The following is a 27415-nucleotide window of genomic DNA, read 5'->3' on the forward strand; positions in this document are numbered from 1 at the left end:
CTGAAGAATTTTTTTTTTCGGTCAAACTGAGCTGCCTCAGTTTGTGGATACGTTGTGTAACATATGGTAGGGGACGTTACTATACCTAAATGGGAGGTATAGTATCTGTGAACCCTAAACACAGATGGCGACTTAACTTCCCATATGTTTACACAAGTATCCAACTTATACATAATGTTTTGTTTTTCATGTCAGTCACTGAAAAATTATAACAACTGAAGAACCTAATGCAAATCAATAATATCGGTATAAAAAATTATAAGGTGTTATAATTGTCAAGTTCTAATAACCAGTCCATTATCATTGAATTAGTACATATTTTTGTTTAGCGGCCAGCTGAAGCAAGCTGAGCGTCTGATTTTCTCGATGTATTGAAGACCCATTAGGTGTCCTTTGTCTTGTTTTCTGCTCTTTAGTTGGGTTGTTGTCTCTCTGACACATTCCCCATATCCATTCTCAATTTCATTCTTCAATTTTAGTTGAAAGTATAGGGAAAGTTGTGGTCATAGGGTAAACACTGTGTGACAGAAACTGAACAATACAGCTCAACCAGAAATACACGAAGATGTCAAAACAGTTTTTAACAGTAAACTATCATAACTTTATACAGCATTAATAGTATTCAATTTGGTGACTTTTCTTATGTATTTAATTCCATGATAATTTATCATTGATTCATTATCTTTGATACATGATTAATAAATGGAGTATGTGAATGTCTCATTGGCAATCATTTCACTTCTCCCGTGTCATCATTGGCTGAGAGTACAACTGTAGTATTTTGTGTTGCTTACAAATGACACAAGTGTGGCATTAGCTCCAGTAAATCAATCTATGAACACATATATAATGTGTCATACACAAACATCTTATAGAATCTATGAAATAAAGATAATGGAAGGATACATACATTTTCCAAAGGTCTATTTGTGTGGTATGTCTCTACACTAAGCATATCAATCAAGAATCAGTTTATAAGAATTATGTAATAAGTGGCATGAAAAAAAAACCCAACTTTTCTAACATTTCTGTTTTCTTCTTTAATTGATTAAGGGTTACAATCATGTATTTATAAATAGTATTAAAACAACCATCAATTCATACACAGTTAGTATCTAAAACAAATTCTCTTCAAATCACAAGAAGAAAGTAACATTTACATATATTCATGTCTTTAAATGCACACACATTTGTTTGTAAAATCTGATTCTTTGCCTTGTAAGTCTTCATGATACATGTCATACAAATGCTAGTCAGATACATCCACTTTTTGTAATAACAATCAAATATGAATTATTGTCTCATGATTCAGTGCTGTACTAAGAAGATTCATTAAAAGTTGAGCTCTTTTCCTCTGTGATTCCTCTTCAAACAATATCTTGTTCTGAACTTCTCTCTACATACTGAAAAATAAACAAAAAACAGTATTCATTATCCTAGCTACATTATCCTAGCTACATTATCATGATTATACTACTGGTTGGAATAAAATCATCCTAAAACTAAACATGAATATGCAAACATTTTTAAATTTGCTAATGAACATGATTGTGGTTGGTTCATGTTTGCCATTTTAATTTTTTTAGAATGGTATTTTCTGTTCATCCTGTGGATAAATTTAACTCCTTTGTTTAATCCTTGGTTAAGGGGGCTCACGGGTCTAAATATTTTTTTTTATTTAATATAGGATTTCGCTATATTTTTCTATAAATGAATTTTATTTTATACTATATAGAAAAATGAAATAAAAAATGGGGTAACTGTTCATTTACGCTCACAATCTTCATTCGAAAGAAGCATACATTTTTGATAATGTCCTTTTTTTCTGTTGAACTAATGGGAGAAAAAGCGGTAATATGGAAATAAAAAAAGAAGTAAATTACCGAAAATTGCTTAAACTTTACAATTACTTAGTTTATGTACAGCTTATTCGAAAACAACAATAAAAAATATCGGTCACCAATGAGTTGAAAAAGATATTTCAATTTTTAAATAAGGCAAAAAATGGCATTTTTGCACCAAAGGGAGATAATTTGGAGCTTTTTCAATGATATCTCCATTTTAAAAGTCACCTGGGGCCAGCAAAAAATGATTTTTTGGGATGATATTTGTACCATATGATAAAGTAACAACTACTAAAGGTAATTAATAAATTTGTAATGAAAAATAAATGTTTCATTTTTTTCTGAAAATCTTATACCCACGAGCCTCCTTAAATGATTTAGATTCAACCTTGCTTCAGACCTCTATTAATAGTTTATAACCAACGGATATTTTGTCTAAAGTAGGATTCCCTGTTTACTACAAGATTGGAAAGGTCTCTTAATGTTAAATACAACATTTTCTCTGTTTTCTACCATCAATGTAGGTAATCAAAAACTCTTGAGGAAACGATGATAGTCCGTCGGAAGGGGACGATAAATGGCTGACCCGTGTTAAGAGAGAGCCATATCTCTTGCACGTTAAAGACACCCTTGTAGATTTCGAAAAAGAGTAGGCTAATGCCGCTACAAGGCAGCACTCGCACCCGCAAAGTGGAGAGGGATTAATATAAGTTGCAAAACTTGTTTCCCAATCCACTCTAAATAAATATGTTTAAACTAAATCAAAAACTAAATGTTATGTTTTACAGTCCTTTTTTGCATCGAGGTTTACCTTTACCTATCAGACATTTTCAAATCAACATTTCATTTATCCTGTCGTATTCTACATTAATAATCAAATTGATTGCAGCGAAATTAAACATCTTTAAGATGGAAAAACATTTCCTGAGAACAGTCCTTTGTGCAGAGTTGCAATAGGTGACGAACACCACTATGTAATGGAATGCAAGTCTACTGACAACAATAAAGCATTAATTAAAGAACCTTAGTGAGCACGCTCACATACCCCACGTCCCCACATTGTCATTGGAGAAATTAAATAAGTGTAAGGAAAAAAAATTGTATAAGAAAAAAAATTGAATAATAATTTCCTGTAAATATGCACATCTACATGCATAGTGTGTCCTTATTATCTTCAAAATTTCATGAATTTCTGTTGTGTGGTTTCAGAGGAGTTGAGATGACAAACTGTTGCAGAAGCACATTGAAGCAAATAAGTTCAAAGGGGCGTAACTCCTAGAAAAAACTAGTGAAACTGCGAGCTATTGCTCACTGATGATACCCCCGACGCATGTGGATATTAATAGTGTAAAAATATGAAAGTGTTCGGGAAACAGGAAGTTGTCGAGTGATGAATCTGAAAACGCATCACACAGTATAGCTGACTAATATAAATCCTGAAACCAAATTTCAGAAATCCTTGTATTGTAGTTCCTGAGAAAAATGTGACGAAAATTTTCAACTTGGCTATCATGTGTAAAATCATACAAGTGTTCGGTAAACAGGAAGTTGTCAAGTGATCAATCTGAAAACGCATCACACAGTATAGCTGACTTATATAAATCCTGAAACCAAATTTCAGAAATCCTTGTATTGTAGTTCCTGAGAAAAATGTGACGAAAATTTTCAACTTGGCTATCATGTGTAAAATCATACAAGTGTTCGGTAAATAGGAAGTTGTCAAGTGATCTATCTGAAAACGTATCACACGGTATAGCTGACTTATATAAATCCTGAAACCAAATTTCAGAAATCCTTGTATTGTAGTTCCTGAGAAAAATGTGACGAAAATTTTCAACTTGGCTATCATGTGTAAAATCATACAAGTGTTTGGTAAACAGGAAGTTGTCAAGTGATTAATCTGAAAACACTTCACACGGTATAGCTGACTTATATAAATCCTGAAACCAAATTTCAGAAATCCTTGTATTGTAGTTCCTGAGAAAAATGTGATGAAAATTTTCAACTTTTTTTAAGAGATATAAATGAATCATAATTTCCTGTCGATATGCACATCTTCGTAGAATGTCCTTATTATCTACAAAGTTTCATAAAATTCTGTTGTGTGGTTTCAGAGGAGTTGCGATGACAAGAAACAGGACTGACGGGTCAAAATCTTTATACCCTCCGCAACCCATTGCGTGGGGTATAAAAAGAAGATGTGGTATGATTGCCAATGAGAAAACTATCCACAAAAGACCAAAATGACACAAACATTAACAACTATAGGTCACCGTACAGCCTTCAACAATGAGCAAAGCCCATACAGCATAGTCAGCTATAAAAGGCCCCAATAAGACAATGTAAAACAATTCGAACGAGAAAACTAACGGCCTAATTTATGTAAAAAAAATGAACGAAAAACAAATATGTAACACATAAACGACAACCACTGAATTACAGGCTCCTGACTTGGGACAGGCACATACATAAATAATGTGACGGGATAAATATGTTAGCGGGATCTCAACCCTCCCTCTAACCTGGGACAGTGGTATAACAGTACAACATAAAAACGAACTATAGCACTACTTATTGATAAGCTGTTAAAATACAATGCTATACTGAACCAAAAACAGAAATCTAAACTTCAAAAATTGTGCCAATTTATTAGAATTATAAATGACAAACTGGATTCTCTCTGATGTTAACCTGTCAGCTAAACTGATCATACCATTGTAATATAACTCATATTTTTATGCACAAATGTACAATGCAATGTAATGTTAATTAATATATTTTTTTCTGTACATATATACCTTTGTTCAACCTACAGGTGATACCAGAACAAGACAGCACATGCTGAAATGTCTTTATGTATCATTGATATTGTATTGATAGTCCTAAATATAAAGCTTTGTCACATAATCTTAACATTTACCAGGAAACTTAAACATTGACCAATGAACCATGAAAATGAGGTCAAGGTCAGATGAATAAAATTGAGAATGGAAATGGGGAATGTATCAGAGACAATAACCCGACCATGGAAAAAAACAACAGCAGAAGGTCACCACCAGGTCTTCAATGTAAAGAAGTTGTTGAAAACTGATTATTTAAGTGATTTTTTTGTGTCCAAAAACCAAAACTTTGCACAAATTTATTAGAACAGAAAAACTAGAGGCTCTAAAGAGCCTGTGTCGCTCACCTTGGTCTATGTGAATATTAAACAAAGGAAGAGGATGGATTCATGACAAAATTGTGGTATTGTGTTTTGGTGATGGTGATGTGTTTGTACATCTTACTTTACTGATCATTCTTGCTGCTTAAAATTATCTCTATTTATAATGAACTTGGCCCAGTAGTTTCAGTGGAAAATGTTAGAAAAAATTTACAAATTTTATGAAAATTGTTAAAAATTTACAATAAAGGACAATAACTCCTTAGGGGGTCAATAAACCATTTCAGTCACTTGACTTATTTGTAAATCTTACTTTGCTGAACATTATTGCTGTTTACAGTTCATCTGTATATAAATATAATATCTATAATAATATTCAAGATAATAACCTAAAACAGCAAAATTCCTTAAAACTAACAATTCAGGATCAGCAACCCAACAATGGGTTGTGATTCATCCAAAAATTTCAAGAGCAGATAAATCTTGACCTGATAAACAACTTTACTCCAGATTTGGTCTAAATGCTTTGGTTTTTATGTTTTAAGCCAAAAACTGCATTTTACCACTATGTTCTATTTTTAGCCATGGCAGCCATCTTGAATGGTTGGCCGGGTCACCGGACACATTTTTTAAACTAGATACCCCAATGATGATTGTGGCCAAGTTTGGTGTAATTTGGCTCAGTAGTTGCAGAGGAGAAGATTTTTGTAAAAAAAAAAGCTGGACGATGACGGACGCCAAGTGATGGGAAAAGCTCAATTGGCCCTTTGGGCCAGGTGAGCTAAAAATCAAACTTGATCTGTTACTTCGATATTTGTTTGGTAGGGGTGTGCCATTTTTGCCTCAAACAACGTACCCATATTAATATAACATTCACTGAAATTCAGTACCTATAGTTATATAAATATTTAAGAGAGAATGACCCATACTTATATATAATACAATATTCAAAATATGACCCATGCTTATATAAGCACTAACTCATCATCACTCATAATTCATAAATATTCCAGCTACCCTCAAGTTTTTATATATGAATTGACATCGTTTGATGCACAAATATTTTATAATGTAAGATTCTAAATAGCATATTTATATATAATATGTAGATCACACCCCAAATCAATATACAGTTATTAAACATAAATGCATTTTAATATAGGATGTCATTAAAAAGGAGGGTCATCCTTATATAAAATCTTGCAAAATTATAATGACCCATATGTTTGGCACATCCCTGTATACCTAATAATAGGAAGTTACCCCCCCCCCCCCTCTCCGTGGGTAACTCCCTGGATCAGTTTAAAATACTGATCCAGAGTCAGTATATTTAGATATCCAACCTGTGTGTACAATTTAATATGTAAATGTGTTAATTTATTTGTTTTGTTTTTGCACAAAATTATTTTTGAATTATTGCACTCATTCGTTATTATATTTTATTAAGTGTGACTGTTTGCGATGCGCTGACATACATGTATAGTCATCAATGTGCTGATGGATCGTCGTACGATGTAGATCTACTAAATTACTACATTCTTAGTATCCACTACAATAGGTTAGGAGTAAACACCCAATATGGTGGTTATTTCATCCCATGTACAATGGTAATCACTCATTGATTTATAAATGAGGTATATCTATTACTATAAAGTTTCTTTAAAATTTGCATATATATGCTTAGGTAGCAACCATTTCATTTTCAGGGGGGGGGGCTATGGTTTTTTTTTGGAAAAAAAATTTTGTTTCCAGGTTTTACATGTTTTAGTGAGAAAAAAAATTTGTTTTGGACCCTGAGAAAAAAAAAATTTTTGTTTCACCCTCAGCTGCCACGATATGTAATGTTAAAATTGAAAGAAAAAAAATGTTTTCGGTTTGTCGCTAAAAAAATAGATTGTTCTTCGCCAAAGGCGAAAAAAAAGTTTGCACAGAAAAAAAACCCATAGCCCAAAATCAAATGGTTGCTGCCTTAGCATTGAAACAAGAAATGGGTGTTTATTCTTTAGACAAACACAGACTACTGTGGATTCATTTATTTTCGAGGTTTAAGGAAAACTTGCATTTGGTGGATATTAAATTTCATGGTATAAAGGCAAAGTCTCCATTCATTCCTTTTGAAAATTTGTTATTTGTTGAATATTCAAATTTGTGGTTCCCTTATTCCAAAAAATCCCTGAAAATTGGTATCCAATGAATATCAATAAACTCACAGTATCTAAAAACAAGAATGCACATACTGAAATGACGTCTCACCTAATATCACATAATCTTCACTGTCGTCACTATCCCTATGTCGAGCTTTCTGCAACAAAAGTGACAGGCTCGACAAAAATGAAAACACTGATCTTCTACCATGTATATTTATACAAATGTCCATCTCCTATTATCAGATTATTTGGTAACATCACCGACACCAGATCACCAGATCATTAAAACATCAGCTTTCTAATCCTGTACAAAATATAAAATAACAGGTCTACATAAGTCTAATGAACTAAATTATAACTGCAGTTACTGTGAAAGTACTTTAAAACGTGGGTATCAATTTTTGTGGTTTGAACAATATTTACATGTTCGTGGGTTTTTAAATTCGTGGATTTTAGAAATCTATAAAAAAAAATAAAAAAAAATACGCCTTTAGACACGAAGGTAACAAATAGTCTGGATCATGAAGGAAATTGCAAAGTAAACATTGACCCGTGTAAATCGTAGTGATAACACCAATTAACCCATGATAAAGTGATCACCAGATTAAAGACCATCAAAAGTGTTAATTAGGCCATAAACATGTCACCTAAAGAAAACAGTGATATAAACAAATGCTATAAACGTATCTTATATTGTCCAAGAATTCTTATTAAAGCCCAACATGAAATTATTATTTCCCATAAGTGCGAGGACTATGAGGATATAAAATGGACACTTTATCATACTTAAGCATATCAATACCGGAAAGATGCCTATCATCGATCAAAACTATTTTTTATTAAAAGATCAAAAGTTGTACAGTTTAGGTTATTAAAGATTAAATGGGTAAATCCTGCATGCAGTTGTAGTTCTGTGACCGCTATTAAGGTATTCTCAGTTTTGACGTTATTCAATATATCATTTTCTAGATCATATCAGTAGTCAAACATACCGATGGGGATCTTTCAATGTCTTGATTTGGACAATGGTTGTTTTATTTCGTTGGACACTTAAATTCGTGAATAAAGTCATCCACGAAAACCATGAAAATTGGTACCCCACGAATAAAAGTACTTTCACAGTACATTACATTAAGTATATTATTATTCAAAGACATTATTTTGGACCTTTTGTAGCTGCATGTAAAAATACATGTATCATTTAATATCCATGATATATTATTTCTCCGAGTTCATAGAAATACTATTTTAAAATAATATAGCATTTACTTACAGCGAATTTAGAAATTTGGTTGAATACAGGGAACCATTGAAGCATTCTCAGAGCGGGGCCCCTGACTTATGAAAATTTCTGGATCCGCCATTGTTACTAGCTATCATATAATTCATGCACATTCATTGGGACTTCAAAAAAATACATTTTCTCTCTATAACAGTCTAATTCAAACATGACACTATTGTAACACAACTATAGGAAATGTGTGCAAATATTTAGGACTTCAATTCAAATAATTAGTAACTGAACTATATATTTCTTAAACATGTTAAATAGGAATTACTGTCCAGAATATAGCAATAAAAATATTTCAAATGTAGCTGCTGTTTGTATATGTTATTTATACAACTTTTTTTTACATTTTCATGTTTTTAGAAATCCCTATAAATAAGTTGAGAAAACTGACCTTATGTTTTTATCAAATACCAAATTATGAATACTATAACAGCATAACACTTTCTCTCAGTTCAAAATAAATCCTATTCTAACCAAACAATAGAATTTCCCCATATGACTTAATTAACCAATTATCATACAGAACAGAGTTTTCATAACACAAATTAGAAAAACCTAGAGAGTTACATGTATAACCAATATATCAGAACTCACTGAGCCATGACAAAGTCTTACAATAAATATAACCACTGATGCATAACTTAAAACTACTCAATAAATATAAAGAATTAAATATGTCAAACTCATCAGATATATACATGGTATATATAATAAATTATGTAAAAATTTAATACAAAAATAAAAATATAAAAAATTACCTGTTAACCACATATATATACACAATCAATACAAAAACAAGTTGCTTTCTTTAAAAAAAAGAAAAGCAATACATGAACCTAAGACCGCTGACTGCCGGGTCACCAAAAGATTGTTGCTGAATTTGTGTTTGCTTTTGAATTAAAATAATTGACTGTGAATATAAGAAGTCAGTTGAAAGTATATATTTCCTCTTCTATTTGAATAGTTATTTTAAAGCTTGACTATTTTATTTATTACTTGGGAATGTACATAATTTTTCCGATTATAACCCTTTGGCAAATCCTAATTTCTACTAACCGGATGACTTATGCAAATTGCACAAACCTACTCAGTTTGCTTTGGAATGTGGAATTCTGGATGTATTTATTTTATCTATCATATCTTTATATTTTGTTTCCTACATGAATGCCTTTATATCCTCAACTCGTATTTGAAGCTGTCTTTACTCATGGTAGATGTTGTATGCGGTGAAACATGTGGCATGCAATTGATTGGGACCTCTTATGAAGAGACTTATTTTGGTCTCATAAAACATCTCAAACTTTAAGGATTTCCTGATTTTACTTAAATCAATTCAAACATTCTACAGGGAAACTTAGTTTTGCCGAATAATTTCTTAATTCAGAAGTTTATGAATACCTGTACACACTTTCAAAATAACCAATTTATATAAAAAGGTATGTAGACATATCTTCCTATATCTATAAAAAGATACCAGAATTAAAAGGATGTACGCCAGACACGAGTTCAGTAGATACAAAAAAAAGCATCAGTGACGCTCGAATGACAAGAGTTAAAAGGCTAAATACATTACAAAGTTAAGGAATCTATACCTTGGGTAGACAATCCTTAGCTTTTCGAAAAGGTCAAAGTTTAATAATAGGACAGTGACTCAAAAAAGAATTTAAAAGAGAAACAATTCGAGGTCAGAATACCGTTAGAAATGATGACTGTTTTGAAAGTCACATGTGAAGCTCTTTCTGCTGTGTCCTGAATTTAGATAACAAAAACGAAAATAAGCTTTCACGAGTGAATTTAATAGTATTGCATGCAAGTAGTATCTTAGCGCACGAAATAGTAAATAGAAAGCATCTCACTGATACTCAGGAAAAGAATACGCATTTGCATCATCACATATCTTAATTTTTGAGAACGCAAACTGATAGTTTGCTTTTGAAATGTGATCTATAGTGGACTACAATGTAAATGAATCAAGAAGTGTAGGGAAGTTAGTCAACACAATGAATACAATTTTCAAAACCATACCATATATAGTACAAATATGTAGATGCTATACGGTTAAACTATTAAAACAAACAAACAAAAAATGAATTTAAATTTTATAAAAAACTAAAGTTCCTGTTAGTATTTTTTTCAAATTTTTTTGAATATATTTTATGTCAAACACGAACGTCAAGTATTTACGTTCATTTATTGATATAATCTACTTTTAAATTCTAACAATGCACTATGTGAATATATTACTATACAAAATATAAGCAAAGACTTCTATCCATACTAAAACGGTATAAAATAATCAACATTATGGTTGTAATTAAATTTTGTTGTGATTGTTGGAAAGTTATGAGTTGCAAGGATTTAAAATCATATGCTTTATGAATTGAAAACACACAAGTATTTTTATTCACGGCTGTTTAAAATTTAAATATTTACTAAATTTATCTTACTTTCCGTTTTATGGATATATTACAATAAAAAAATTATTAATAATTACTCATAAAACCTAAATACTAAAATGGTATGAAATAATTAACATAGAAGTATAATGATTAATTGTTTCTAAACATTTTTTTTTGTAGGATGCAAGAATTTATTTAGATTTAATTTTTATGTTTCCTTCACAACTGAATATCTAAAAATACCAAAGCAGAGTATCTTGTAATATAAAATACTTATTTCTTAATTGCAACTCTGAAAATATTTTGATTTTAATCATTGTTAGTTTCTTCAGAAACATAAATACAGTCATGTGACAGTACATATTTTGTATATATTTCTTTGATTCCGATTGAATTAAATACTTTTGATAAGAATATTAACTTTCTGTTTTTCGATCAAATATCAATATTTTATTTTAACCAGGTTCTTCTCTCCCGTAAGTCTATGATGGAATACACACTCAGTATCCTGTGGTTAAATCTTCCAACATAATTAATTCACATGTTATCGAGACAACATGCAGTACCACATTATAATTGACCCAGATACACACAGTGTGCAGTAGTCGTTTTAAAACAAAAATAATTGCGTCGTCAAGGGTCATCAAGGGACCATATCAAAGACGTAGATAACAACCTGTTAAGACCTGTATAAATGACCGAAAACTTTCGAGACGTTCCGAGAATTTTATTCTGACTTCCGGCCGAGAGATATCGAGTGGCCCATAGACACATCCAAAACTCACGAATATATAAATCATAAAAATCATACCAACTGCAACAGAAAAGAGGTTAAGTACCAATTAATAATCTTTTTGAATTTATTTTATTTTAAACCACCATTGCAAATCTAAGCAGTTTATGTAGGGCAAATACACTTTTGCCAACTTTACCAATTTAGGTAATATAAAAAAGAAGATGTGGTATGATAATGCCAATGAGACAACTGTCCACAAGAGACCAAAATGACAGTCATTAACAACTATATCCATACGTCCTTCAACAATGAGCAAAGTCCATACCACATAGTCAACTATAAAAGGCCCTGATAAGACAATAATTAAAACAATTCAAATGAGAAAACTAACGGCCTTATTTATATTAAAAAATTAACGAAAAACAAATACATAACCAAACGACAACCACTGAATAACAGGCTCCTGACTTGGGACAGAGGCACATACATAAATAATATGGCGTAAGGTCAGTTCCCTTTTACTTTATTCAAATCATTGCATGCATACTTTACCAATTTAGAAACAGCCAATTCCCTTTAAATCTATTTTAATTCACAATTGACAATTTTACAAATTAAGGAAGGGCCAATCCATTTTGATGTCCCCTCCCTCCCCCCTTAATTCGCCTCTGATGAGGAGAGATTCTACAGAGATTCAAACAAATTTAGTGGGACAACTTATGCATGAATTAATAAATGTAAAATATCAAACTATCAAACTATGGATAAAAATGTTGAGTATGTTTCAAGTTACCAATACTTAGGACTTATTGTTAACAGTGTTTTTAAGACTACCAATTAATTGTAATTATAATGGCAATTTCAGGCCATTTTATAAAGTAGGACATTAAACAAATGTTAAACCTTCGTGGCGTATATACAAATTTTAGTCCTGGTATCTATGAGTTTATTTACAACCACTGGGTCGATGCCACTGCTGATGGAAATTTATTTCCCTGAGGGTATCACAAGCCCAGTAGTCAGCACTTTTTGTGCTGACATGAATTGTCATTGATATGGTCATATTTATAAATTTACTGTTTACAAAATGTTGATCTACCTCAGGCATAGATTACCTTAGCTGTATTTGGCAACACTTTTAGAAATTTTGGTCTTCAAAGCTCTTCAACTTCGTACTTTATTTGGCCTTTTTAACTTTTTTGGATTTGAGAGTCACTGATGAGTCTTTTGTAGAAGAAACGTGCATCTGGCGTATATATACAAATTTTAGTCCTCACAGGTATCTATGATGAGTTTATCTATATCAGATATATATATAAAGTTGAATTCTTAAATTTGTTGTTTTTTCCCCATGACGGCTGACAAATTGGATCTCATTATTTTAGTATTATAGATTCTAGACAAAGGAAGATAACTCTAATTTTAATAAAGATCAAGAGGTTAGCAAGCCAGTCCCATAAGGTTTTGATTGCAAATCTTTACCTAAAAAAATAAAAGTTCCATGGTAATGCAGCAGCGAATGAAGACTAGAGGCTCAAGTCTGTGTTGCTCACCTTGGTCTATGTGCATATTAAACAAAGGACACAGATGGATTTATGGCAAAAATGTGTTTTAGTGATGCTGATGTGTTTGTAGAACTTACTTTATTGAACAGTCTTCCTGCTTATAATTATCTCTATCTATAATGAACTTGGCTAAGTAGCAACAGTGGAAAATATTTTGTAAAAAGATACCAAATTTATGAAAATTGTTAAAAATTGACTTTAAAGTGCAGTAACTCCTTATGGGGTCAATAAACCATTTTGGTCATGTTGACTTATTTGTAGGTCTAACTTTGCTGTACAGTATTGCTGTTTACAGTTTATCTCTATCTATAATAATTTTCAAGATAATAACCAAAAACAGCAAAATTTCCATAAAATTTCCATGATTACCAATTCCGCAGAAGCAAACCCAACAACCAGTTGTCTGATTCCTCTGAAAATTTCAGGGCAGATAGATCTTGACATGGTGGTTAACAAATGTTACACAGTCAGAATTCATGCTCTAAATGCTTTGCCATCTTTTTAAACTAGATACCCCAAAAATGATTATGGCTAAGTTTGGCCAAGTAGTTTCAGAGGAGATGATTTTTGTAAAAGTTAACAACAATGGACAACGGACGTCAAGTGACGAGAAAAGATCACATGGTCCTTTAGGCCAGGTAAACTTAAAAGGTGATGTCCCATTCTTATTGCAACAAAAAAGCTGGGGCCCTATGTTAGTTCATGCATTACAAAGTCACACCAAGTCTTCAAACCAATATTCCAGACAAGCAATTCAATTAAAATTAATGTTCTTTATTTAATTTTTTTAATTATCTTTTTTTGTGATTTGTTCCTTTATAATATCATGTCCAGCCAATTTGTTGTTCCACGCTTAGTTATTTTACAAATCTTTATAATCTCTGGCCATGCTTTAATTTATTAGAGAATTTTTTAGCCCAGGTTTAGTCCATTGAGGGGGAGTGGTTCCTAACCTAGAACAAACATGATAAAGGGGTCTAACTACATGTCCCCTTTAAAATGCATTGATCGTCAAACTAAAAGGGGACTCGATTCCCGCAACACCCCTCCCCCTGAATCTGCCACTGTTTTTATTCGTGTGGTTTATAATACACTAAAAAGTTTTTTTCTTATGCCTTTTGTTACTTCATCTTTCCTGATACATGCATATATATGATACTTAATACATCAGTCACTCCGTGTTGTAATTTTTAAAATTGATTTGAATGAATATCAAATTATTAATATGGGAATAAAAGCTGAATCTTTCTCTTGATTTTAGAAGCATGAATGGAAAAAAGTGCAATGTAAATCATGTTCTAAATTGTTTTCTGATCATCAATGTGATCGATTCTTTTTAATTCTCTTTTCCTTGTCAGTAATACAATTATAGCATATACATTGTACATGTATGTATGTAAATTCAATGTTCTGACCATTGTTTTCTACATAGGTGGGTCCAGGGACCCCCCCCCCCTTTGTGGGTTAAATTTGATTAATTATGATTATACAGGGATGCCAAGTCTCACGCATTTAGACTCTTGCATTTAGACTCATGCATGTTCATGCTTTTTTGGCATTGTTTTCTCTCTTTGATCTAAATATCAATTTTGGCCAAATCTCATGCATTTGCTTCATTAAAAGTTGGCAGAACTGGATAATTTAGGGAATCACTGAAGCATTACTGGAGCGGGCTTCCCTTTAGGTCAATCAGCCTCCTTTATGAAAATTTCTGGATCCGCCACTGTTCTAGACACACACACACACAAAAAAATTGAATTCCTTCAAAATATTCTGTTTTGTAACCTTAATGTCATTAAACACTTCCAGTATTTAGTTAACATGGATTTTTTTGGAAAAAAAATTGTTTCCAGTTTTTGGAGAAAAAAAATAATTTGTTTAGATTCTGAGAAAAAAAATGTTTGTTTCACCCTCAGTTGTCGCTATACATGCTATATGTAATGCTGAAATTGGAAGAAATAAAATGCTTTCGACTTGTTGAAAATCAAATGGTTGCTGCCTAACACTCATTTGTACAACTCCCCTTTGTGAACTCTCGGGGGGGGGGGGGCACTTCCTACGTAATGACTGGTAGGGATGAGCCGCTGGAATAGGTCACTATTTCATGCTTCGTGATATATGAAAAGGGTGAGAAATTCAGATTAAATATATCAATAGGTTGATATTATCACTTGCTGGATTTATATTATAAGTATCTGAAACTAATTAAATGTTCGTATTTATTTTGGATGCGATTAAACCTCAGTTATAAAAGGGGCAAATAGGGGAGTGAAGAATTTATTGGAGAAGCAAGGTGTGATTATTGCGACTGCTTTGCATCTAAACAAAAACGTAAAATGTTTGTAAACTTTAATGTACAAGAAGATGAAAAATATCCTAATATATATCTATAGGTCTGTTTTTTGTTCATTAATATATGACAAGGTATATATTTTTGATAAACGAAATATATGAAAAGGGTGGGGTATATAAAGAAACTACAATATTAACTCACAACAACTGCTGTTTGAGGTGTAAACTTAAATAGGTCAAATGTAATTACATAGGCTCATAGCACGTGTAGTAGTTCCCGACACACACTCCAGGTTCCACATCCTGTGCTGGGGATGAATTTGTATAGGGGAATGAAACTAATATATGGTATCAGGTCCGTTCGCGCCCAATACACTTTCGCACCTTACACGTTCACACCTCGCACGTTCGCACCCAATGTCCGTTCGCACTCTACACGTTCGCGACCAATTCTAATTCAAATTTCAGTTGAATAGTTTGAAAATCATGATTGTTGTTTTAAATTGCTTTGGTGTAAATACTGAATGTATTTATAGCTTTGTATGAGTGAAATATTGAAGATTTTAAATGAAAAACACAAAAGGTAATTGTTTTTAACAGCTTGGTCCCTTTGATCTGAAACATTGAAACAATGAAATATAGCAATACAGTAACACTAGTATGACCAAAACATGATAAAATTTATTCAACACGAAAAAAAACGTAGTCACAATCTCACTTCATTTTGAAACAAGTCAATGAAACAAAGTTATAGCAATGATCAGCAATACACTAACCAAAACATGATTAAGAGTTATTCAACGCACAATAAAACATTGACAAATTTAACTTTATTTAGAAAGGAATATTATTATTTTTTAACAATACACTATCCAAAATATGATTAAGATTTATTCTACACAAAAAAATAAATGCTGTCTCACTTTATTTTGAGAAAATGACAACAATTATACTTATAAGAATACACTTGCCAAACCTTGATTACAAAGTTATTCAACACAAGACCAATTCAAATTGGGCGCGAACATGTAGGGTGCGAGCATTTAGGGTGCGAAAGTAAAAGAGGGCGAAAAACGATGTTGTCATAGAACAAATGGTTTAAAGCTTTTGAATTCAAAAGAAAGGGAAGGCATCAGGTGGTAAAGCAGTATACTGCAAACCGCATATCAGAAAGGGAGTAAAAGAGATAAAAAGATCAAAATTTCAATTTGGTTAAAGCTGGATAAGCAAATACCTGGACTATCTTATACAGTTTATTTGTGTTTTTGTTATATAAAACCATATATGAATAAAGATGATTCAGAATTGATATTTACACAGCTTCAAAGTGAAATCATGCAGTTTAAACATCAGGGAGAAATTCTAATCTGTGGTGACTTTAATGCCCGAACAGGAGGACTTTGGCGAAAAAGGCATGTCAATAGGCAAAATGGTGGCGGAAAACAATAAAGGTAAGCATTGTAATCATTTGATTTTAACGTCACTAGATTTGCATATAAAAGTTTCTTCTCTAAATAATTGCAATATTTTAAATGACTAACACTATTTAAAAATATAGAAAGACGGCTCATAAACTATACTTCAACGTATAAAAGTTTGCTCAAAATCGTGGTTTTTTTTAAAACCAAACAAGCCATATTTCTTAGTCTTACAAAATGTCCCCTTATTCTACATTCAACGTTTCCTTACACATTTTCTTAGATTGTGTCATCTCAGTTCAGAATGCGAAGCTTTCACACTTTGTACTTTATGATTATCAGATTGCTCATGGATTAAGCTTTAAAATGGTACCCATTGTATTGGTATAGCCGTTTAGTTAATTAATAATATTTCTAACTTTCTGAGACTTACAAAATGTCCCCTACGTCTTTTTTCGTATTTCAACGTAAAAAGTAAAATCACAAAAATACTGAACTCAGAGGAAAATCAATTAGGAAAGTCCATAATCACATGGCAAATAACAAAACGCATAAAAAACGAATGGACAAGAACTGTCATATTCCTGACTTGGTACAGACATTTTCAAATGTAGAAAATAGTGGATTAAACCTGGTTCTATAGCGCTAACCCTTAACATTTATCTTTTTTTAACGTCACCTTTCTTATGCGTCAATTCGACGTATTTAATTTGCGATGTGTTTTAAATTAAAGATATTTTTGCAACTGTAGTTTCCATCATGAAATCAAAAGGTAAAATTGACAAATGAAAATGTATAGAGAAAGGAAAAAACAACAAAAAAGTGAGAGAAATAAATTATACTACGAAATGAAACAAAATGAGAGAATAAAAGAATACAAATATTCCATAGCTGTTGTAAAAAAAAAGAGAGGACAAAGGGAAAAACACAACTCAATTAAGCAAAAAAAAATTCCTTGGCCATTCACGAAGAAATAATTGGACTGGCAGAGCAAAGCAGTTTATAACAGACTATTCGGAATAAAATTGAACGAGTTATTTTGTCTTTGAATTGCTCTTATGTTTTGTATATTTCTTAAAAAGTAAACAAACAAACATTGAAAAAAGACAACCTAAAGAAACAATTAACGTAAACTGAAAGGGAAATAAACAAAACAAACATACAATCGAATTAAAAAACATCAAATTCAGTCTTTCAATGCCGTCGTTTTTCAACGTTTCATTTTCCATGTAGAAAACGTCGTAATTCGACGTTACGTTTGGTGACACCAGTATCGTGCGTAACGTTTGTAGGACTACATCCAAAATGATGATGGAAATGAAAATTTGATTGATTGTCCTGTACCTATTAATTACTCCCCTGATATTCCCGTAGTAAAACGTCAAATGGATATAGAAACAAGAACTATCTTTAAAAAAAGATATCCGACTTATTTAAATTTAAGTATATTCACCAAAACCCCGCGGAAATCTCACATGCGTAGGTGCATTCTAAAAGTCATGTACGTTCGTACAACAAAGTTTACATTAAAAATTATATAATTGTCCCGAATAAACAGCTGTCATGGATGCAAAGAGCTATTGGAGAAAAAATATTTTAATCAAAATATAAATCTTTGTAAGATCTAGTTCAAATATTTATAGTTTTTCACTTGCTTTCAATAACGATATAATTTTCGAGACGTTTTTTCAAACACAACCCAATCACCCACCATTACTGCATTTTGTCCAATCACAGAAAGGATTTTCGAGCATGCGTATTCTGTTGCTATAGTTAAGCGTCCTTAAGTTCAAAGGGCACACACCGAAACTATACCGACTACGTCGGAAAAAAACATGTTGGCACTGTTCTTGTGTCCCTTTGCAAAGCTTTGCAGTTGAGACTTCTTAATGGGAGATTTCTAGTCGATTCCTTAGGATTTTTTACTTTTTATAATTCTATTGGCCAAAGCACAGTTGGTTATATGTTAACAACACCTAATTTATTCTATTGTGTACAGCATTTTATTTTTAGATCTCCAGTGGAATTGTCATACCACTGTTTATTATCTGTATGCTTTAGATCATGTACTCAAAGAGACACAACTCTTGAGTCTCTTTCTGATGTTGGTGAATTTCAAAGGGAACATTCCATGTCAGACAATTATCATGATGCTTTATTGCATAAAGAGTCTGTAAATGATATAATAGATCTAATGAACAATATTGATGATGAAAACTGTGATGATATCGATTTTCTTGTCTCATCAGTTAATAAAATTTATGTAAATGCAGCATCAGAAACTTTAGTCCATCTAATAAGAGAAGAAGAGCTAAACCAAAATAAGCATGGATGTCCAATGATTGTCTGCTGGCGAGGAAAGAAGTAAGGTCTCTTGGTAAAAGACTCCAAAAGGATAAAAATAATGCTAACCTTCGCCAAACATATTCTAATTGTGTAAAACATTATAATAAACAAAACAAAAAGAGCTTAAAAGCCGAGTTTTATAGGACATGTATTAGTAAATTGAATAGCCTAGAACACAAAGACTCCAAGTCCTTTTGGAAATCTATTAACAATCTAAAAAATAACCACCAACAGGCACCGAGTCCATTATCAAAGCAGGAATGGGTAGAACATTACACTGAATCCTTATTAAACTCTGATTCAGAACTTAATTTTCCTGATGATCTTGAAACATCAAAAGACAATCATTGCTCTCTGGATTACCCATTTACTTGTAATGAAGTTAAAAAAAGGTATCACAAGACTTAAATCTGGTAAGTCTAGTGGTCCTGATTTGATATTGAATGAGTTTATTAAATGTAGTGCCTCATCCATGGTACTAGTTATAGTAAAACTTTTTAATGAAATACTACAATGTGGAAAATTTCCAAAATCATGGAATCTGTCATATATTTCTTCAATTTTTAAATCAGGTGATCCAAATGATTGCAATAACTATAGAGGTATATGTGTCTCTAGCTGTTTAGGTAAATTATTTACTTCATTACTGCAAAACAGATTAACTGTGTTCATAGAGTCTAAAGACTTGTTGAGTTTTCGTGAAGGATATAGAACAAGTGACCAATATATTCATAATGAAAACTTTAATTAATAAATATTTAAATAAGTGTAAGAAAAATCTTTACATTTGTTTTGTGGACTTTCAAAAGGCATTCGACAGTGTTGTAAGAAAGACATTACTACATAAATTGCTCAAAAAGGGAATAGGTGGGAAATTTAATGACTTGTTAAAACATATGTATAGTAATACATTGTATTGTTATAAAACAGATGGATTCATTAGTGAATCATTCCATGCTAATTTAGGGGTGAAACAGGGGGGACAGTCTTAGCCCCTCCCTTTTTAATATTTTTGTAGATGACATTGATTCCTATTTCAACCCCGTTTTGTCTGACCCAGTTAATTCAAATCATAATATAACTTTAGTCATCTTCTTTATGCAGATGATTTAATCTTAATTTCAGAAACACCTAATGGCTTGCAACACTGTGTGAATGCCTTACAATCCTTTTGTATTGATTGGGGCCTAAAGTGAACACCAAGAAAACCTAAACTATGATTTTATCAAATAGTAAAAATAGATCTTTATTAGATAAACATTATTTTTATTTTGGTCCCCAACCATTAGAATCTGCTACGGAATATAAATACTTAGGTATAGTCTTCAACAATAGAGGTAAACTTAATATAGCAGCTGAAAATCTTGCTGATAAAGCGCGTAAGGCATACTTCGCCTGTATTCTAATTGTATTGCAGTGGAAAAATGGGAAAGACTTTTCTACTCATTAATTTCACCAATTATGACTTATGGATCTGAAATGTGGATCTCAGATTTTAATATAAATCTTGACACTGCTGATAAACTGCCATTTGAAAAGTTTCAGAATATAATTATGAAAAATGTTCTTGGTGTTCATGGTAAGGCTTCCAATTTAGCTTTACGTACAGAACTTGAGATTTATCCAGTGTGTTTTATATCATATAAACTAATGTTTAAATACTACTAGAACACACCCGTGATATCGCGGGTCCGTGACTGAATTAAAGTATATAACTATGCGCAAGACTTATTTTTGTATTAGTATTGTCATTTGATAAAGTCATGCCGCCGATTTTAAGATAATTATCACAGTGAGTTTTCTCTGCTTTCAAATCTTTCTGTTTGAACCCGTCTAACTGGAACTTATCAATTATTTGTAATATTAATTATTTGGAAAACAAAAGGTCCTGGGATGGAGTATTTTTTTAATCAACAGCATTGTCCTATATTAGTTATAAATAAAGTTGAATTCTTTGATTCGCTGTTTTCATGACGTCATGCCCGCTAACAAATTAAAAACTGTACCTATACGCCTTATTTTTAGTATTCGTAGTGTTATCTTATAAAGTCTTGCTGATTAAAATACTACAATAGGTAACAATTTGACAATTTAGTAGTGTCAACCCTGTGATAATTTATGACCCGTGTATATAGCATATTAATCCTAAACACACCGTTTGGTGGTGCGCCTGTCAGATTCGGAACGTACAGATAAGGTAATAGGTAACAGGTGAATATGCTATTGGTATCGGTATCGGACTCGACCCGGAACTTCTTTATTATTGGCAATATTAATTACGTGGAAAACAAAAGGGCCTGGAGTGGTGTAATGTTTAATCTACACTTTTGTACTATATTAGTTATATATAAAGTTGAATTCTTTGATTCGTCGTTTTTACGTGATGACGTCTGACAAATTGGACCTTGTAATTTTAGTATTATAGATGCTAGCTATATTAACTGACATTGAAGTTGGAAACAACCCAAATTTTTTATTAAAATCTGCATTCATTGAAGATAAAAAATTGTATACACAGAAGAGCTCTTGCTGGGTACAATCATAAGATAAACTAAAAAAGTTAATCAACTTTGATTCACTTCAAATATCACATAATGTGTTTGAGGACTCACTAAAAACTTTTATATATGCAAGAATTTAGGTCAACTTGAGCATATTAAATCTAATAACACAGGTAAACTAAGATTTTAGAGTAAAATATGCTCATCATTTGACTTAAAAGCTTACTTAAGATTTGATATTAAGAAATGTGATAGATCATTGCTTACAAAAATTAGAATATGTGCACATTCACTTGCAATTGAAACTGGGAGGTATAGCAAACCAAAAATTTTAGCAAGTGAAAGATACTGCAAACTTTGTAAAGATAAAGTAGAAGATTAAGTTCATTTTCTTTTATATTGTCCTCTATATAAAGACCTTCGAGAGAAGTTTGATATTTTCAAAAACCTTAATAATGATAATGGTATTAAATCAACGATTCATTTACTTAACCCAGTAAATCTGGTTGACACCAGACAAATATGTATTTATTTAAGTCAAGCTTTCGAACTTCGTAATAATAATTTAATGTCAGTTGGTCTACCATAAGTATAATACTGTGTAATACTGTGATATTATATATATAATAAGAACTTGAAATGGTTTCTTTATGTTGTATTTGCATAAATTGTCATGTGTAATGTGTTTGTATCTTGGAATACGCATTGTATCATATGTGCTTTGTCCAATAAAATATTTGAATTTGAATTTGAATTGTGAATTCATTTACATGTCTAGTCGAAGTAATTATTTAACCTTTACCAGAATATAGTGTTTGGGTGTATTTTTACGTACTATTTAAATTTTTGGCAGTAGAAATTTTCCCAACACCAGATGACGAACAACTCATGTCAGTTTAGAAAGCATACGTATACAAATTACTACTTTACCGGCTCCTACCGTTAGCGAAAGGGATTGGACACAATTAAGTTATAACAACATTAGAGACGTCCTCTCCCAATATAGATATAAACACAAAGTACATTAGATAATGACGAAAAAACATAGTAGGAATGCATGTTTTATTGTAATACATACTACAAACGAAAATAAGAAATAAAAAGAAAAAAAAAACAATATAATAAGGAATAATAATGAAACAACTGGACTGGAGTGAAAGGTTGTAAAGTAGAAACTAAGAATGCTAATTGATATCTTTAAATCTTTGCGTTATTCTGATATGAGATTGTACGGACTCAAACATGTCTTTGTTTTGCTGAAAAGAAAGGTCACCGTCATTAGCCAATAGAAGCACAATGGATATAGCATATGTATCTATCTAATTTTGAAAACAGTATTTCTCTTGCTTCGTTGTGAAAAGCGCACTCTAAAACAAGTTGCTTTCTTTAAAAAAAGAAAAGCAATACATGAACCCGAGACAGCTGACTGCCGGGTCACCAAAAGATTGTTGCTGAATTTGTGTTTGCTTTTGAATTAAAATAATTGACTGTGAATATAAGAAGCCAGTTGAAATTATAATTTACAGATTTTATTTGAATAGTTATTTTAAAGCTCGACTAATTTATTTATTACTTGGGAATGTACATAATTTTTCCGATGATAACCCTTTGGCAAATCATAATTACTACTAACCGGATGACTTATGCAAATTGCACAAACCTACTCAGTTTGCTTTGTAATGTTGAATTCTGGATGCATTTATTTTATCTATCATATCTTTATATTTTGTTTCCTACATGAATGCCTTTATATTCTTAACTCGTATTTGAAGCTGTCTTAACTCATGGAAGATGTTGTATGCGGTGAAACCTGTGGCATGCAATTGATTGGGACCTCTTATGAAGAGACTTATTTTGGTCTCATAAAACATCTCAAATTTTAAGGATTTCCTGATTTTACTTAAATCAATTCAAACATTCTACTGGGAAACTTAGTTTTGCCGAAGAATTTCTTAAATCAAAAGTTTAAGAATACCTGTACACACTTTCAAAATAACCAATTTATATAAAAAGGTATGTAGATATTAAAAGATACCAGAATTAAAATGATGTACGCCAGACACGAGTTCAGTAGATACAAAAAAAGCATCAGTGACGCTCGCATATCCAACTATAGCAGTCATCACGTGACTTTTGTGACGTCACACATCCGGCACCCGTATCAAGCCCAAGTAAATTGTATAGAAATGCATAGGGGCTTTCTGGAATCGATGAAATACATTACTTTAAGTTCTGATTGCGGGGGGCATTAAATCACAGAGATAATCAGGGGCAGTCCCATTATGTAAAGAATAGAACATATTGAGCTTTCTGGACTTTCTTCTGTACACAAGCAATTGCCATGCAGCCAGTATAAAATATATAGCTTCCCGACTAGCAAACACGGGCAACCCAGTTACTAACCTATCTGCTTCTAACTGAACATGTTCTAAATTGTCGGCTTCTTGTTGAGTACAACCATCCCATAACTCACATGCATACTCCATAACGGGTCTTATAAAAGTTAAATATATATACGAGCAAGATAATTTCTATTCAATACATATATTTCTTTTTTTAAAGAACATTTAATCTTGTGCTTGCACACTTTAAAATGTTTTCTATATATATATATATTAAATTTACCATTGGAATCAAAAGTAATCCCTAATTGTTTATGACAGGGGACAAATTCTACTGATTGGTTTTGAAATTCTATTTCAATATCATCTGGGGAAGTATGGTAGGAGAATATCATTGCCTGTGTCTTATTATGATCTATTAGGGTTTAAATTAATAAGCCAATCTTTAGACCATACCGAAATTAGTTCTAAATCGCTATTTAAGACATCCTATAGTGTCAGGGTTATTGCTGGAATAAGAAAGAGATGTATCATCAGCAAACAATCGAGTTAGACTTGTCAAATTATCAGCTATGTTATTTACATAAATAAGAAATAGTAAAGGACCTAATACAGAGCCTTGCGGAACTTCTGCATTAGTATTATCAAAAGGCTCATATGTTATGATGGTATGATACTAAACCCCTTAACGGGAAGGATTGTGCCTGATGTGCATATGTTGAAATCATAATCTTTCAGTCAGTTTAATTGAAGTCTGGAACTGGCATGTCAGTTAACTGCTAGTAGTCTGTTGTTATTTATGTATTATTGTCATTTTGTTTATTTTCTTTGGTTACATCTTCTGACATCAGACTCGGGCTTCTCTTGAACTGAATTTAAATGTGCGTATTGTTATGCGTTTACTTTTCTACATTGGCTGGAGCCACGGTATCATGAGGGGAGGCTTGAGATCTCACAAACATGTTTAATCCCGCTGCATTGTTGCGCCTGTCCCAAGTCAGGAGCCTCTGGTCTTTGTTATAGTCTTGTATCATTTTAAATTTAGTTTCTTGTGTACAATTTGGAAATTAGTATGGCGTTCATTATCACTGAACTAGTATATATTTGAACTAGTATATATTTGTTAAGGGGCCAGCTGAAGGACGCCTCCGGTGCGGGAATTTCTCCCTTCATTGAAGACCTGTTGGTGACCTTTTGCTGTTGTGTTTTTTCTATGGTCGGGTTGTTGTCTTTTTTGACACATTCCCCATTTCAATTCTCAATGTTATTTGAAACAAAAACGCTTTGTTTTCTATTTGAAATATAACTTTCAAACCATTTATATCGATACAGATTTCTATCAATACCATACGTTTTTAGTTTTACTAAGAGACCACCATGCCGTACCCTATCAAAAGCTTTCGAGATATCACATGATATAAGAGATGTTATACAGCGATCATCAAGTGACATGCATATCCTATAGTAAATTTCTATTAGCTGGTGAACGGTAGAAAGACCTGGAATAAAACTTGATTGAAATTTGTATAATAACTTGTTTGCTATATATATAAGTGATTAAATACATATTTAAACACAATTATTTCAAAAACTTTACCCACTGCTGATAATAATGAGATTGGTCTATAATTGGAAATCAGTGATTTGTCTCCGGTTTTGAATAACGGCATAACAATAGCTGTTTTCCATTGACTAGGAAACTCTGCCTTTTCAAATGACAAATTAAATAAAAGTTATAAGGGTACACTGATACACTTGTCTCTTTTAACATGCATTTGATGACTAACTGAGTCATTACCTGAAAAATCTGAGTATCCATTGAAAACATGAATTTAAAAGAAGCGATAAGGAATTTTATTCTGCACTATATAACGGTCCGCGGGTCTATAATTTTTATATGTCGGTTATCAAACCAAAACTAATTATGTATACAGATAATCAAATTGGGCGGAAAATTAGGCGATGGCAATACACCCGAGGCCCTGACAGTCCTCTGATGTAAAAAAATACATACAGCATTAGATAAATTATTATATATAGTTCCAAATTGTGCCGTAAAATTTATGCACAGGTGCTGGTTAAAAATATCATCTATCTTTTGCTTGTGAAAGATTGACTATTAATGTAAGGAGAATAAATAGAGGATTGGAAACCCGAGTTCTTTTTAAATGTATTAAAAATTTTCAGGGGGTTTGAACTCCCCTTTGTCGGCCGATCAATGCATTTGAATGGGGATATATTATTGGAACTCCCCTTTTTTTCCTGGGTTGGGAGCCCCCATTTTTAAAATGGCTGGATCCGCCTCTGCATCTTTAACAAGAAAAATATTTCTAGTGTTCCGTGAGATACAAAAGGGAATACAGCTACCATCAGATTAAAGTATTGTGAATTCCAAGTCGTTTCTCCTGCTTCTTCGTCAATATAAATCTGAATCAAGTGTGATGTGTATCGGAAAGCAAGCGTTACTGCCAACTGAATCGGAAAGCAAGCGTTCCGATTATAAAACGTGTATCAGGAATCGATAAAAATGCTGTAATGATTTTTTGTTAGAGTATTTCTATGTAATCTAGCCCAATTTCAAAAGAAAACCAAGTATGCATTTCTCCTTTCTGTCACTCGAAAAAGAAGACATGGATCCCCGTACATTGTTCCAAGTGTAAGGTCAAAGAATATTTTTAACTGGCTCGTTGCTGTTGAAGAACTATTGGTGGCATATGGCTGTTGTTCTCAATGTTATTTTGGGTCTCTTTGATATATTCCCCACTTCAATTCTCATTATTATTTTGGGTCTCTTTGATATATTCCCCACTTCAGTTCTCAATGTTATTTGGTCGTGTCTCTTCGAACTATTCCCCACTTCAATTCTCAATGTTATTTGGTTTGGTCTATTTGAACTATTCCCCACTTCAATTCTCAATGTTATTAGGTTTGGTCTCTTTGAACTATTCCCCACTTCAATTCTCAATGTTACTAAGTTTGGTCAGGTCTCAGGCTTTGACATATTCCCACTTCAACTGTCAATGTTATTTGGTCGGGTCTCTTTGACATATTCCCCACCTCAATTCTCAATGTTATTTGGTCGGGTCTCTTTGACATATTCCCAACTTCAATTCTCAATGTTAATTGGTCGGGTCCATTTGACATATTCCCCACTTCAATTTTCATGCAGTGATTCTCAATTTTATATTTCTTTTCTCACTATATGCAACATTTTTTTGAAAATCGTCATCGTCGTTTCGAGGACAGTTATACTTGTGCGTTAGTGTATGGATCTCTCTGAAAGGTTCTAAATCACAAAGAGAATCAAGTTACTCCTAGCCCCCACCTAAAATGAATCTTAATTCTGTAAGGCCCTACAGACAATTTCGGTCATG

At 32.2% G+C, this 27415-nt stretch overlaps 2 long non-coding RNA genes across 3 annotated transcripts in view; one reads left to right on the forward strand and one right to left on the reverse strand.

The window, feature by feature from the left end:
- LOC134702476 (uncharacterized) overlaps positions 1 to 27415 on the forward strand; it is a 70240-nt gene that overhangs the window by 30549 nt on the left and 12276 nt on the right. The window lies entirely within an intron of this gene.
- Positions 1016 to 15714, reverse strand: LOC134702467 (uncharacterized). 2 transcript variants are annotated; one of them, XR_010104418.1, is made up of 3 exons: positions 15637 to 15714; positions 7258 to 7455; positions 1016 to 1403 (listed from the first exon to the last, which is right to left on the reverse strand). It is a non-coding gene; the product is annotated as an uncharacterized LOC134702467 (long non-coding RNA). The 2 variants fall into 2 exon arrangements; XR_010104417.1 differs by lacking the exon at positions 15637 to 15714 and adding an exon at positions 8834 to 8929.

The sequence above is a fragment of the Mytilus trossulus genome, unplaced genomic scaffold, assembly GCF_036588685.1.
Source record: "Mytilus trossulus isolate FHL-02 unplaced genomic scaffold, PNRI_Mtr1.1.1.hap1 h1tg000486l__unscaffolded, whole genome shotgun sequence".
Classification (NCBI taxonomy): domain Eukaryota; kingdom Metazoa; phylum Mollusca; class Bivalvia; order Mytilida; family Mytilidae; genus Mytilus; species Mytilus trossulus.